The 13,415-nt window shown below is 41.6% G+C and overlaps 1 protein-coding gene across 1 annotated transcript in view; it reads right to left on the bottom strand.

The window, feature by feature from the left end:
• Nucleotides 1-12,751, bottom strand: part of lrfn1.2.S (leucine rich repeat and fibronectin type III domain containing 1, gene 2 S homeolog) — a 44,032-nt gene extending 31,281 nt beyond the window's left edge. The window contains exon 1 of the mRNA XM_018233366.2: nt 11,558-12,751. The gene's annotated coding sequence lies outside the window, so the exon portion shown is untranslated. The remainder of the gene's footprint in view (nt 1-11,557) is intronic.
• Nucleotides 12,752-13,415: the final 664 nt, after the last annotated feature.

Here is a 13,415-nt window from a genome sequence, read left to right as displayed (position 1 = left end):
GTTGCCACCTTTTCATAAAATTTCCACCGACTGGTGGTGGGGGCGGGAACAGAAGGGGGGCCGTGATGTAAAAGGGGTGGACCATGACATAAAAGTGGGTGGAGCCATGGTGCGCAATGCCAGAAGGTGGAGAAAAGGTACGTTTTGAGCGGATTGGAGACGGGCCAAGGGCTTTTGTTAGTGGTACCAGCAGCTATATTGCCAGTAAAATTGTATTACCGGCCCCGGCCTTGACAGGTGTTTTACCGGCTAGGCCGGTAAAATACTGGCCAGGTGGCAACCCTAAGTGTAGGCTGATATAGGCAAGGTAGGAGTTTTTAAGGACTTTGTGTCTCAGATCTTTTGAATGCAGGGTTATTATATAAAAGAAAAATTACAAATTGGGTTTCTTGGTTTTTCTGCACCTTCTAACCACCCATCTGATTCAAATCAATGGAGCAGGGGCACTGAGCTGATCTGCTTCTCTCAGTCTGCAAAAATACTCAGTCAAGCTGGCCATAGACGCAAAGATCCGATCGTACGAATCAACGTACGATCGGATTTTCCCATCTCCCGACCCTCCACTAACCATTCAGATCAAAGTCTTTACCATTCCGATCAAATAAGAACAGATCACCCAATGTCCTGCCCCTGACAGCAATCGTACGATACTTATGTCTGACAACACTAGTGACAGTCTCCCTCTGAAAATCGTACGATCAGCAATACACGCAGAGATATTATCGGCAGGCGACAGAAATTTTCTAACCTGTCCGATCGACCAAACATGTCGGGACTCTCCACACATGGTCCGAAAATCATACGAATCCACGATTCGTACGATCGGATCTTTGCGTCTATGGCCATCTTAAAAACAGTGGGGCCAATGGCCCTACAGGTTTTCCTAATTGTTACTGAAAGCAGTGTGTATCTGATTTGTTATATTCTTTCAACTCCTGGTTCTGACTCCTGAAACAACTAATTAACATAACCAGACGATAACTGACTGGCTACATTGGGGATAAAGGGATAAACAAACACTCCTTTCACATTTATTTCACTTGATTAAATATAAATGTAAAATTATTGATATATATATATATATATGTGTGTATAATTGCATTTCTGATTTCTATTGAATTTAGCATGGATTATATACATGATATACAGTAGATGATAGTAAAACGGAGTTTTCTAAAAATGCAGAAAATGGTAAGAAATTGCCATCTAAAAAAGCTCTGATACAATGGTTTCCATCCAGCCTTGTGTATTTAGTTGTCTTACTAATAGTATCAGCTCTGCAGTGTGTGGAATCTATAAAAGCTCTAACTGGGGTTACAGAGATCTTATATCAAGCGTCAATGGGTTATTTTCTGGATCAGTGATTATTAGTGGCCTTGAGCTCTGCAGCTTCTGCAAAGTGGCACAGATACACGGCATGCTGAGTAGTAACAAATGCATACTGTATCTGTGGGTAGAAAACATATGAATTGTGTGCCAAATAAAACTCACAGTGTCATCCTGGTTACAAGTAGAATATGCTTGATGAATAACAGACACTGGCAAATTGACTATGTCAAACTTGCCGATAAAAGCTGCCGGCAGCTGTCAGCAGCTTATTGGCCCGTGTGTGTGGGGGGGCCTCCAATGGGCTTCCCCGATTGATATCTGGCCAAAAGTCAGCCAGATGTCGATCGGGGCAGCGTAAAAAATACCGTCGGATCATGGCAGCATCTTTTCGTTGATGCGGTCCCACGATCGGACCGCCCGCATGTCCTTCATTCTGATCCAATTGGGCCCTAGGGCTTACGATCGGATCGCCCACCTCAATGTGGGTGGCCACCTTAAGAGTCTGCAGCATTAAGACTTGACCTAATTCAGGTAGGTATCGACATGCTTCAGTTTTACATATGCCACAAATAAATAGATAGTTGTAGCTGGTATTTTTCCACCCACAAACCTGCAACTAAGTGCATGGTCATTAATCAGTGTGCATTGGGTTGGCCAACAGGCCTTTATTAAAGGTCATCGTTGAGTGCAGAAAAAAGAGGGCCGACTATCTGATCAAGAGCAGATATAGAATTCAAAGCCCATTTCCCACTCACAAGCTCAAGCTATAAGTACAGTCATAGCTGTATGGAGTTCACCTGGGGTTTTCCCTATGTGCACTGGTTCCTATAGACACTATAACACCATAAACTCTGGTTCTGACTTTTGAAACAATGTAGTAGTAAACGACTTGTACCCCCTTATGTGTATCTAGCTATTACTGGCAATGGATAAGCTAATGATTCTCTCATTTTACTAAAGAACAAAACATACATTGAAATTGTGTTGTTTGGGACATTTTTACTTCAAACAGTAGAACCTGTGGCATTCTATGTTGGATAGGAATCTTATGGATAAGTAAACCTTTAAAATAAGTCAGTGTAAAATTGATGAGGGGGCTATTCTAAGCACTTTGCAATGTATATTCATATGTTTTTTTTCATTCCAAGATATTAAGGAAATCTGTACTGTTAATGTGAATGATTTTTTTTTCCAACAGCGCCACCTACTGGTCAGTTTCCCACCATTCTGACCACCAAGTAGTCAAGGAGATTATCAGGAATAAGAACGAGGCTGCTCTGATGTTCTTCTACTTAAGAAAGATTTGAGAAAGGTTTCTATTTTTTTCCTAAGTAGAAGAACATCAGAGCAGCCTCTTTCTTTCTCCTGACAACTTCCTTGACTACTTGGTGGTCAGACTGGTGGGAAACTGACCAGTAGGTGGCGCTGTTGGAAAAAAATTCATTCACATTAACAGTACAGATTTCCTTAATATCTTGGAATGAAAAAAAAAAAAAAGTTCATTGCAAAAGTGCTAAGAATAGGTTGAACCTACAATGAAGTATGTTAGCCGTGGCATCATGACGTGGGCTTCTTTTGTTTAGCAGGAGCTGGGCATCTTTTTAAAATGGAAAAAAAACAATGAATGATGTCAAATACAAGGAAATACTGAAAGAGAAGCACTAAACTAAAAACCATCCAAGTTCGCGCTAAATACCATCATGGAGTAGGATAATGATTCCAAACACAAGGCGAAATAATCAAAGGAGATGTTCTAGAACAAAAAGATCAGTGTGCTACAATTGTCCAGTTGAGAATATTCTTCATATTTGGAGAGTTGAGGTTCAAATAACCTGAGCAGCAATAACTGGACTAATAAATCATTACCCAACGGTCTGCAAAGCTGCTACGTATTTACCCTTAAATTGTTATAGCTGCAAAATTATTTCAAGTTTTAGTGCTTTGAAATAAAAATATCACAGAAAACAAAATATCAGTGTAGGGTTTTTTTATTCAGTGAAGTGAAAGCATTGGTAAGCTGTCTGAATCATTTTGCAAGGTGCTTTATATAGCTTAAAGCAAAGCACTTGCTTAGTGGCTTTTTTTTTTTTAAAAAACTTTTTAACTTCCAGCCTTTGTGAATGATTTGAAAGAACAGGTGTACTAGTCATCCAGTTACAAGAATATCTATACTGCAAATTATTACAAGTGATGCTGCCCATAGTCACCAATCAGCAATTAGATTTGAACCGACACCTATAAGTTAGAAAACAAAAGCAAAGATCTGATTGGTTGCTATTAGCGATGGGCGAATTTGTCCTGTTTCACAGGAAAATTCTCGAATTTGCCACAAAATTTGCAAACAGCGAAAAATTTGCGAAATGCATTGAGGTCAATGGGCATCAATCTATGTGCATCTATGTGTAGTGCTGGCAAATGCTAGGGAATTCAGTGATTCTGGGAGATTAGTCGCCCGGCGACAAGTTGCCGGGCGACGGGCGACTAATCTCCCCAAACTGCCTCCCCACCGGCTAGAATCTAAATCGATGGAGGGATGGTACTTGGATCGCTTTGTTTGCTGAAGTCGCCCAAGTTTCTTTGTGATGCAATTTCAGGTGACTTCGGAAAACGAAGTGCTCTGAGTCCCATACCACCGGTGATTTACATTCTAGCCGGCAGGGAGGCAGTCCAGGGAGATAAGTCGCCAAAGAAGAGGCAATTTGTAGCCGGGTGACTATATCCCCCTGAATCTTCTTGTCTGTCTCTGCCCTAAGACATCCTCCTTACTCCATAGCAGTGTTTCATGACTCTTTCATCCCCTTCTATTTGTGTTACACTTTTTTGTTCTCTTTATGATAAGCAATGATAGACAATTTTAGGTAAAATGCATCATGTGACCACAGTTTATTTTTCTATTGATACAACTCGGATTCAGTAGATTAAAGGGATACTGTCATCAGTTAATAGTGCTGCTCCAGCAGAATTCTGCACTGAAATCCATTTCTCAAAAGAGCAAACAGATTTTTTATATATCCAATTTTGAAATCTGACATGGGGCTAGACATTTTGTCAGTTTCCCAGCTGCCCCAGTCATGTGACTTGTGCCTGCACTTTAGGATGGAACTACTTTCTGGCAGGCTGTTTTCTCTCCTACTTAAAGGGATACTGTCATGGGAAAAAAAATTTTTTTCAAAATGAATCAGTTAATAGTGCTGCTCCAGCAGAATTCTGCACTGAAATCCATTTCTCAAAAGAGCAAACAGATTTTTTTATATTCAATTTTGAAATCTGACATGGGGCTAGACATTTTGTCAATTTCCCAGCTGCCCCAAGTCATGTGACTTGTGCTCTGATAAACTTCAATCACTCTTTACTGCTGTACTGCAAGTCGGAGTGATATCACCCCCTCCCTTTTCCCCCCCAGCAGCCAAACAAAAGAACAATGGGAAGGTAACCAGATAGCAGCTCCCTAACACAAGATAACAGCTGCCTGGTAGATCTAAGAACAACACTCAATAGTAAAATCCCATGTCCCACTGGGACACATTCAGTTACATTGAGAAGGAAAAACAGCAGCCTGCCAGAAAGCATTTCTCTCCTGAAGTGCAGGCACAAGTCACATGACATGGGGCAGCTGGGAAATTGACAACATGTCTAGCCCCATGTCAGATTTCAAAATTGAATATAAAAAAATCTGTTTGCTCTTTTGAGAAATGGATTTCAGTGCAGAATTCTGCTGGAGCAGCACTTTTAACTGATTCATTTTGAAAAAATTTTTTTTTCCCATGACAGTATCCCTTTAATGTAACTGAATCAGTCTTAGTGGGACTTGGCTTTTACTATTAAGTGCTGTTCTTAGATCTACCAGGGAGCTGCTATCTGGTTATCTTCCCATTGTTCTGTTGTTAGGCTGCTTGGGGGAGGGGGAAGGGAGGGGTGATATCACTCCAATTTGCAGTACAACGGTAAAGAGTGATTGAAGTTTATCAGAGCACAAGTCACATGACTGGGGACAGCTGGGAAATTGACAATATGTCTAGCCCAATGTCAGATTTCAAAATTGAATATAACAATCTGTTTGCTCTTTTAGAAATGGATTTCAGTGCAGAATTCTGCTGGAGCAGCACTATTAACTGATGCATTTTGAAAAAAACATGTTTTCCCATGACAGTATGCCTTTAATATATTTCAATAAAGGTAAAAAAAAAAAAAGGAGAATGCCAATTCTGTTTAAACAGTTTTAGTCAAAGGGGTCCTCCATCCATAAGGAAAGACAATTTAATTATAAGCAATGTACACATTGTCAGTAGTAATGCATTTATTTGTTCATGTAATTGCAATGGAAAGCAGAATGCATTTATCCCTTTCTTTTCTTAAGCTCTGGCTCTTGAAACAATGCAAAGTAGCAAAAGTCAGCTCTTTACCAGGTGTGTTAATTAGCTGGCTACCGCTAAATAGTTTCAGGTGTCACCAGCTGCTCAGGGCTGGACGAGCGTTTTTCATCGGATCAGCGCCCAGCGGCAAGTCAGACGGAGTTGCAGGCATCAAGATTTAATTGGACTGAATGAAAAGTCGCAGGTAAAAACTACATTACATCAGATGTTAAAGCAGCGTCTTCATCCAACAGTCCGACCATGTTGTTTTTACCTGCGACTTTTTCGTGGAGTCCAGCCCCGAGCTCAAACCTGAACTTCCCTGTGTTGTTGCTCGTCTGTACGAGCTCTAATAGTAAATATGTTTACAAATAACCACAGAACGTGTTTTATTAATCTATATTTGGAAGTTTTTTAGAATGACATTTTAGTCAGCAATTTAGTAGCAATTATGTTTTAAAGTTATGCTGATATTTTACTAGGCTTTGATGCAGCCTGACTTTAAATCTAAATTTGATTTTCGGTAAAAAAAAAAAAGTTCTTGTTTGATCTAGCTCCTATATTTCTGCTTCCGTAATCTGCCTTTTGTTTGTACAATATCTTACTCAGTACTGATCTCTTTGCAAACAAGTAACGTTGTGTTCTGATTTTATCACCCTGCATATCTTCACATTATCAGCAGACACAGAGTTATATATAGCAGCCGAAAGCAGCTTCAGCACAATGAATTCAGAATGAACTGAAACATATAAACCCAGAGAAATACTACATTTAACTCTTGTCTATTATGAATATGTTATGTTTCTGCCATCCATTAACTGATAATTCTGTTTTCCCATTATATAGAGATGGAGTATTGGAGATCAGAAGACAATTTTCTGCCAGTCACTCAAACTGGGTAATATTGAAGCCCTAGTAAATATGGTGATATAGATAGATAGAGAGAGAGAGAGAGAGAGAGAGAGAGAGAGAGAGAGCGAGAGAGAGAGAGAGAGATGGATAGATAGATAGATGATAGCCGATAGAGACAGTGTTGGACTGGCCCACGGGATACCAGGAAAACTCCCGGTGGGCCCAGGTGTCAGTGGACCCTCTTGTCTCTAAACATTTGGCCTATTTCACGGTCTTTCCCTATTTCTTTATGGGGAAAAATGCTTAATAATGGGAGAATATTGTAAGTATATACAGGGCCGCCATCAGGGGGGGAAGGGGGGACAAGTGTCCCGGGCCTGAAGGGAGGCCCGGCAGTGCTGCATTTTTGAAAGAGCCGGGCCCCCCTTACGAGCGCCCGAGCCGTGAGGCCATTTCGCAGGCTGCTGAATGCAGAAGTGCCGTAAAGCCGAACAGCCGAAGTCCCGAAGCAGAGAAAAGACCCGAAGTCACGAAAACAGCCGAAGTCCCGAAGCGGCGAAAAGACCCGAAGTCACGAAAACAGCCTAAATTGAAGTCCTGAAGCAGAACAGCCGAAGTCCCGAAGCAGAGAAAAGACCCGAAGTCACGAAAACAGCCGAAGTCCCGAAGCGGCGAAAAGACCCGAAGTCACAAAAACAGCCTAAATTGAAGTCCTGAAGCAGAACAGCTGAAGTCCCGAAGCGGCGAAAAGACCCGAAGTCACGAAAACAGCCTAAATTGAAGTCCTGAAGCAGCAAAAAGACCCAAAGTCACAAAGGAGGTGAAGTTGAAGTACTGAAACCTTGAGTTCAATTCTACAGATAGAAAGATAGATAGACAGACAGACAGACAGACGATAGATAGATAGATAGATAGATAGATAGATAGATAGATAGATAGATAGATAGATAGATAGATAGATAGATAGATAATGTGTATATAAAATGTTCTGCATCAAAGGAAACAATTGAAAAAAGTTATTGTTTTGTGGTTTGCCATTTGGAAATCACATGTTTTGTGAAGCTGAACTACCCCTTTCAAATAAAGGTGTCTGTGGTTTTTAGTTGAATAATACATTTTAAACCTTTAAATGTGAATATTTATAATGGAAATACATGCTTGTAAAAATAAATATCAGCCGTTGGAAACTGTATTTTTAGCCGGCAGGGCTATTGTGCATAATATAGGGAAAGCTGTTTATAATTAGTGATAAGCAGAAACTTTCTTGTCAATATGTAGAGTTGCTTTGTTAAATGGGCGATTCAACCTAATGTTAAAACATTATGTTCAGGGATGCTTTGCCAATGAGGCGAGTTGAGGCTGTCGCCTGAGGCGGCAGCGCCCCACTAGGTACCAGGGGCAGCAAAAATGCTGCTCCTGGTACTTTAAGAGCGAATTTCCGGGGGAGGGGGGGGCAGCAGCAACTGCTGCTGCCTCAGGCGGCGGAGGGGCCAGGATCGCCCCTGATTATGTTATAGAATGTCCTGTTCAATTTTTCTTTCTAATTGTTTGCCTTACCCTTCTGCATCTATTAACCCTGCAAAGTCAAATGCAAAGGCTTTTGGGGATCACTGACCCCAACAGGCAAAACAAAATGATTATTCTGTATGAAACAGTGTTCCTGTTATTTTATTCCAGCCCTCTACTATTCATCTCCAAGTCTGCCTAACAACATAGCTGCTGAGATTTCAAACTAAAGAGCTGCTTAACACAAAGGTAACTAAAAAGAAAAAACACATAAATTGAAGACCATTTGCAAATTGTCTCAAGATATCACTGTCTACATCCAGGGCCAGAACTAGGGGTAGGCAGAAGATGCACGTGCCTAGGGCACAATGCTGTAAGGACGTAGGGCATATACCTCCTCAATCTGCCTACCACTAGTCCTTGTCCCTCCACTCCAAGGAGTCACTGGCACTCACATCCAATCCCCTTCCCCCATGGTGTTGTCCACACACACATGGGGTTGAGGGGTGAGGGGGGCTTGACCCAGCTCTGTCTACATCATAGTAAAAGATAATACAAATACACAAAAGCCATGAATATCTTGTCAATTATATTCTTATAAATGGAGTATTGATGTCATCAGTTATAAACGGTGAGTATTGATGTCATCAGTTATAAACGGTGAGTAGTGATGTCATTAATGCCACATGACTCACTAAAACTTGTGTATTATAATAAATAAAGTACCCCTTGTTGGAAAGTATGAGGATATTTGAAGTAACTTTGGAGTTCCATGACCTATATGTTCATGGAACTCCTTAATGACTTATAATATCCTTATATTTTACAATAGGGGGTACTTTATTCACTATATAATATCAATGAATAGTTTGGGGGGGTTATAAAACATTCATTAAAGGTACCTACAGCCAAACACACTCTTTGCACTTCTGTGTCCATCCATCCCAACTACTGTTCCGATTCACAGACGCTGTGTTTAAATTGTTGTAGTGCAACACTGGAGCCAATGCCACCTCGAATATGATGGTAGCTCCAAGTTTCCCACATTGAACCGCAGCTATACACGCAATGCACGTGTGCCTAGAGCAGTGATCCCCAACCAGTAGCTCGTGAGCAACGTGTTGCTCTCCAACCTCTTGGATGTTGCTCCCAGTGGCATCAAAGAAGGTGCTTATTCGTGAATTTTTTGCTTGGAGGCAAGTTTTGGTTGTATAAAAACCAGGTGTACTGCCAAACAGTCTCCTGTATGCTGCCAGTACACATAGGGGCTACCAAATGGCCAATTACAGACCTTATTTAGCACCACCAGGACCATTATTCATTCATGTGTTGCTCCCGAACTCCTTTTACATCTGCATGTTGCTCATGGGTTAAAAAAGGTTGGGGATCCCTGGCCTAGAGAATCATGCACAGACATCATTTTGACAACAACTGTCCATTTTCTTTTTTCCAAAATTGTTTCAGATTCTTCAAGGTGCAAACATGCAATTGAGCACATTTTACAGCATGGGCATCAATTGCATCATCACACCCAGCTCTCCCTTGTGGCTGCAAGTACACTGGAATTATGGGAGAAACACTGCATTCTGGGTAAAATAAAACATGGCAAATTGAATCTGAAACTGTATCTTTGCACACTACATTTGTGTAAGTAAATGACCCTTAAGGTGGCCATACATGGGCTGATAAAAGCTGCCGACAGACAGAGTCGGCAACTTATTCGCCCGTGAGGGTTCCTCCGACGGGCTTCCTTGATTGACATCTGGCCGAAAGTAAACGAGATGTTGATAAGGCAGGATTAAAAAATCCCGTCCGATCGCATCTGTTCGTTGATCCGAATGCCCGTATTGCCTTCATTATGATCTGATCATTGGGCCCTTGGACCAACAATCGGATCAGCCCAATTTCTCCCACCTAGGGTTGCCACCTGGCCGGTATGTTTTGTTTTACCCAGAATGCAGCGTTTCCCCCATAATTCCAGTGTACTTGCAGTCACAAGGGAGAGCTGGGTATGATGATGCAATTGATGCAAATGCTGGAAAATTTGATCGATTGCACCCTAGGGCCAACAATCGGATCAGCCCAATATCACCCACCTAGGGTTGCCACCTGGCCTGTATTTTAACAGCCTGGCCGGTAGAAATGATGCTTGATGCCAATGTTAAAAAATGGCAAGACTATAGGAAGGCCGGTATTTTTTTCCAGAAAAGGTGGCAACCCTACTCCCACCTCAAGGTGGGCATATCTGGGAAAGATCCAATCATGTGCGAAATTGCCAAACCAGTGGATGTCTGCGAGTATGGGCAGCTTTAGGATATATCTCATTCAGGTTCAGCTCCCCATAGACTCAACGATTCTTCTTGCCGAACGACCGATTTTAGTGAAGTCCGACCAATCCTTCGAAATTATCGTGTGGTTAGTGGGATTCGAACAATCGTACATCTTATGATTTTTCGTCCGACATCTGTCAGGAAAGGCCAGGTCAAAAAATCTTTGTTGGTCCCAGTGCAATCTATCTATGTTTGCAGGGCCAAGCAGGCAGCTCCCCTTTGTTTTCCTGGCAAATTGGTCTTTTTAGTTGATGGTCAATTAGTACGATCGTTCCAAGAAATTCGTGGTCTCACGTCTATAGCCAGCATTAGGTGTAAGGCCCTTCAGATGCTTCAGTATGAACTAGGCAGTTACAACATCTAATCCATCCTGATGTGAATGCACCATGTTTTAGTTTCCCAAACAATGTCACCGTTCCACTGCTTTGGTTACAAGTCAGTAATAGTATTGTGTTTAGAAGGCAATAATAAATAATGATTATTAAACATAAAAAGGGCCCACTAATTGCTCTGGATATTTACATACAAGCCCTTGAATCTGTGTATTGAAATAAAAGTAGGTGCATTGTTGTTGGGAGAATGTAAAGCACACTTATCAACAGCCCTTTATCTCCCTGATACTCATCTAATTAACTGTGTGTTATTCCTGTTTTTCACTTTGTACAACTGTTTCTATTCCATTCTTTCAGAGAACATAGCAAATCTCAGCTGAGAAGAGATTCAGTTAAATTCATTAAAGCAGATAATCTTTCTACCCAGTGGGTGGGATCCAGGGCTTACAGATACTGTATAAAGAAAGGAATTCATTTAGCCCTCCACTCTCTATGGGAATGGGAATGATCCCTGTCTTGGGATTGTGGGGGCAGCTAAAACCTCCTGCATGCAAAAAGTGGACACCAGCTTCATTAAAAGAAACCCTACTGCTTTATATGGTTCCTGGGCTTGTTCCACTGAACCTTTGCCTTTTCTGTGATGATTTGGACAAAATTATGCATAATACCTGGTATCTCACTGTTAATTCTCAAAGCAGATTGACAACAAAAAAATAGTAGAAGTGGCAGCCTGCTAATTACCTGTACATCATAAAATAATCCAACAGAGCAGAATTTTTAAAGCATGTGCAAAACAATGGGGGTCTTATAGAGGGTTTGCATGCAGAAGGTTACAAACTGAGCATATAATCATTACCTGCTGCGGGGGATCCTCAAATTTCTGATGTTTGTCTCTCACATTGTTTGCATGGGTATTTGCCCACATGGGATTGTATGTGAGTCACTGCTCCATTGCTGCACAGGACTCGGCTGCAGTCCTGTCCTGAATGTCAGCTCATGTTTTTAGGGACATAACATGCACCATATGCAAGAGGCACTTGGGCTGAAGTAGATGAATCGCTTATAAACTGGCTATTGAGCTGATTGTGTCGTTCAGAGTCAATTTCTCCATCAAAGCTCCAGAGACTGGATGAGATGCTTCAGGCTATCAGTGCCAATCTGGTCTAAATCCATCATGTGGCCAAGTCTTGAATCTCAGCGTTGCCAGGCGATTCCTGCACTTAAGAGTACAGATAGGTCTCCAGAACTGCACCACGAGCCAGTCTGGCTCCTGCTTGGAATTCACACACAGACGTGTGCACAACACAGGGTGGCGTAAGGGAGGGTGATTGGTACCAGACAAGGTAACTGCAAACTGTAACAGAGAAGGTGAACTGAGGCTCTTCAGGCAGACTATCAAGTCTCTTCATCTGTGGATTACACCCTAATGCCTACTTTTTGAAATAGATCTGAGAATCTTGATCTTCTTTTTCTTTATCATTCATTTTGATGGTTCCAGGCAAGCTGGATGTATGCCCCTGGCACAGGTAGGGTGGCTACAGAAAAATGTACCCTGTCCCCTTGCAGTGTCTCAGAATCTCAGACACATCCTTGGTGTCTTCTTCTGCCTCCTGGAGAAATTCTCAAGTGTGTTGTGCAGATGCCTTAAGTCCCTGAAATCTCAGCTGTGGTTATCATCCTTGCTGTACATCCAGATTCCGGAGCACAGATTTCTAGTTCTGCGGTGCCTCCTCTGCGGCTGCTGAACAGTCCTCCTCTGAGCCTGTGTCTGGCAAACTGGATGTGGGGGAGTATTTTCAGCTTCATACATATGTAATTCAGCCAGCACACTCCCACTTGCTTAAAGCTGCAAGTGACTGAAAAATCTCAGCTCTGTAAAAAGAGGATTCCTATGGATCAGGAACATCAATTATTTAGCTCTTGGAATGAACTGAATAATTCAGCACATTGCTTCTGTAAACGGCAGAAACTTGCCTCTGTAACAACAGGGCCAGGAAGGTGGTGGTACTGTAGGCTCCAGGTCATGTGGGGTTGAGCAACTTTGGTTTAAGACTTGTTTAAGTTTGGCTAGTGATGGGCAAATTTGTCCCGTTTCGCAAAAAAATGCGCAAAACGCATTGAAGTCAATGGGTGTCCTGAATAATTTTTTTTTGGAACGTGGAATTTTCGCCGGTGAATTTTCTCAACAGTTTCACTAATTTATTTGGTGGCAAAACGCTGAAATTTGCTGCGACTTTGCACCTGGCAAATTTATTCGCCCATCACTAAGTCTGGCTTCTAGATTGTCTCCTGAAATCACACAGTGCGCGATACTATCCTTATTTCTGGATTAATTATGACTGAATTATGACTTTTCCTTTTTGCGTCTTATAGTACACAGTCTTCTTCATTAGTGTTACTGTCAAAGTGTAGTTGTTCTGCACCTTAACCCCCCATCAATATTTCCCTTACACTTAATAACAATACCTAGCATGTTTTACTAACTTAAAGGGTTACTGTCATGGGGAAAAAATTTTGGTTTTTTTTCATACCGCATCAGTTAATAGTGCTGCTCCAGCAGACTTCTGCACTGTAATCCATTTCTCAAAAGAGCAAACAGATTTAATTTTGAAATCTGACATGGGGCTAAACATATTATCAGATTCCCAGCTGCCCCCAGTCATGTGACTTGTGCTCTGATAAACTTCAGTCACTCTTTACTGCTGTACTGCACA

The sequence above is a fragment of the Xenopus laevis genome, chromosome 8S (assembly GCF_017654675.1).
Source record: "Xenopus laevis strain J_2021 chromosome 8S, Xenopus_laevis_v10.1, whole genome shotgun sequence".
In the NCBI taxonomy this organism is placed as follows: domain Eukaryota; kingdom Metazoa; phylum Chordata; class Amphibia; order Anura; family Pipidae; genus Xenopus; species Xenopus laevis.
This window is presented reverse-complemented; position numbering and strand designations above follow the sequence as displayed.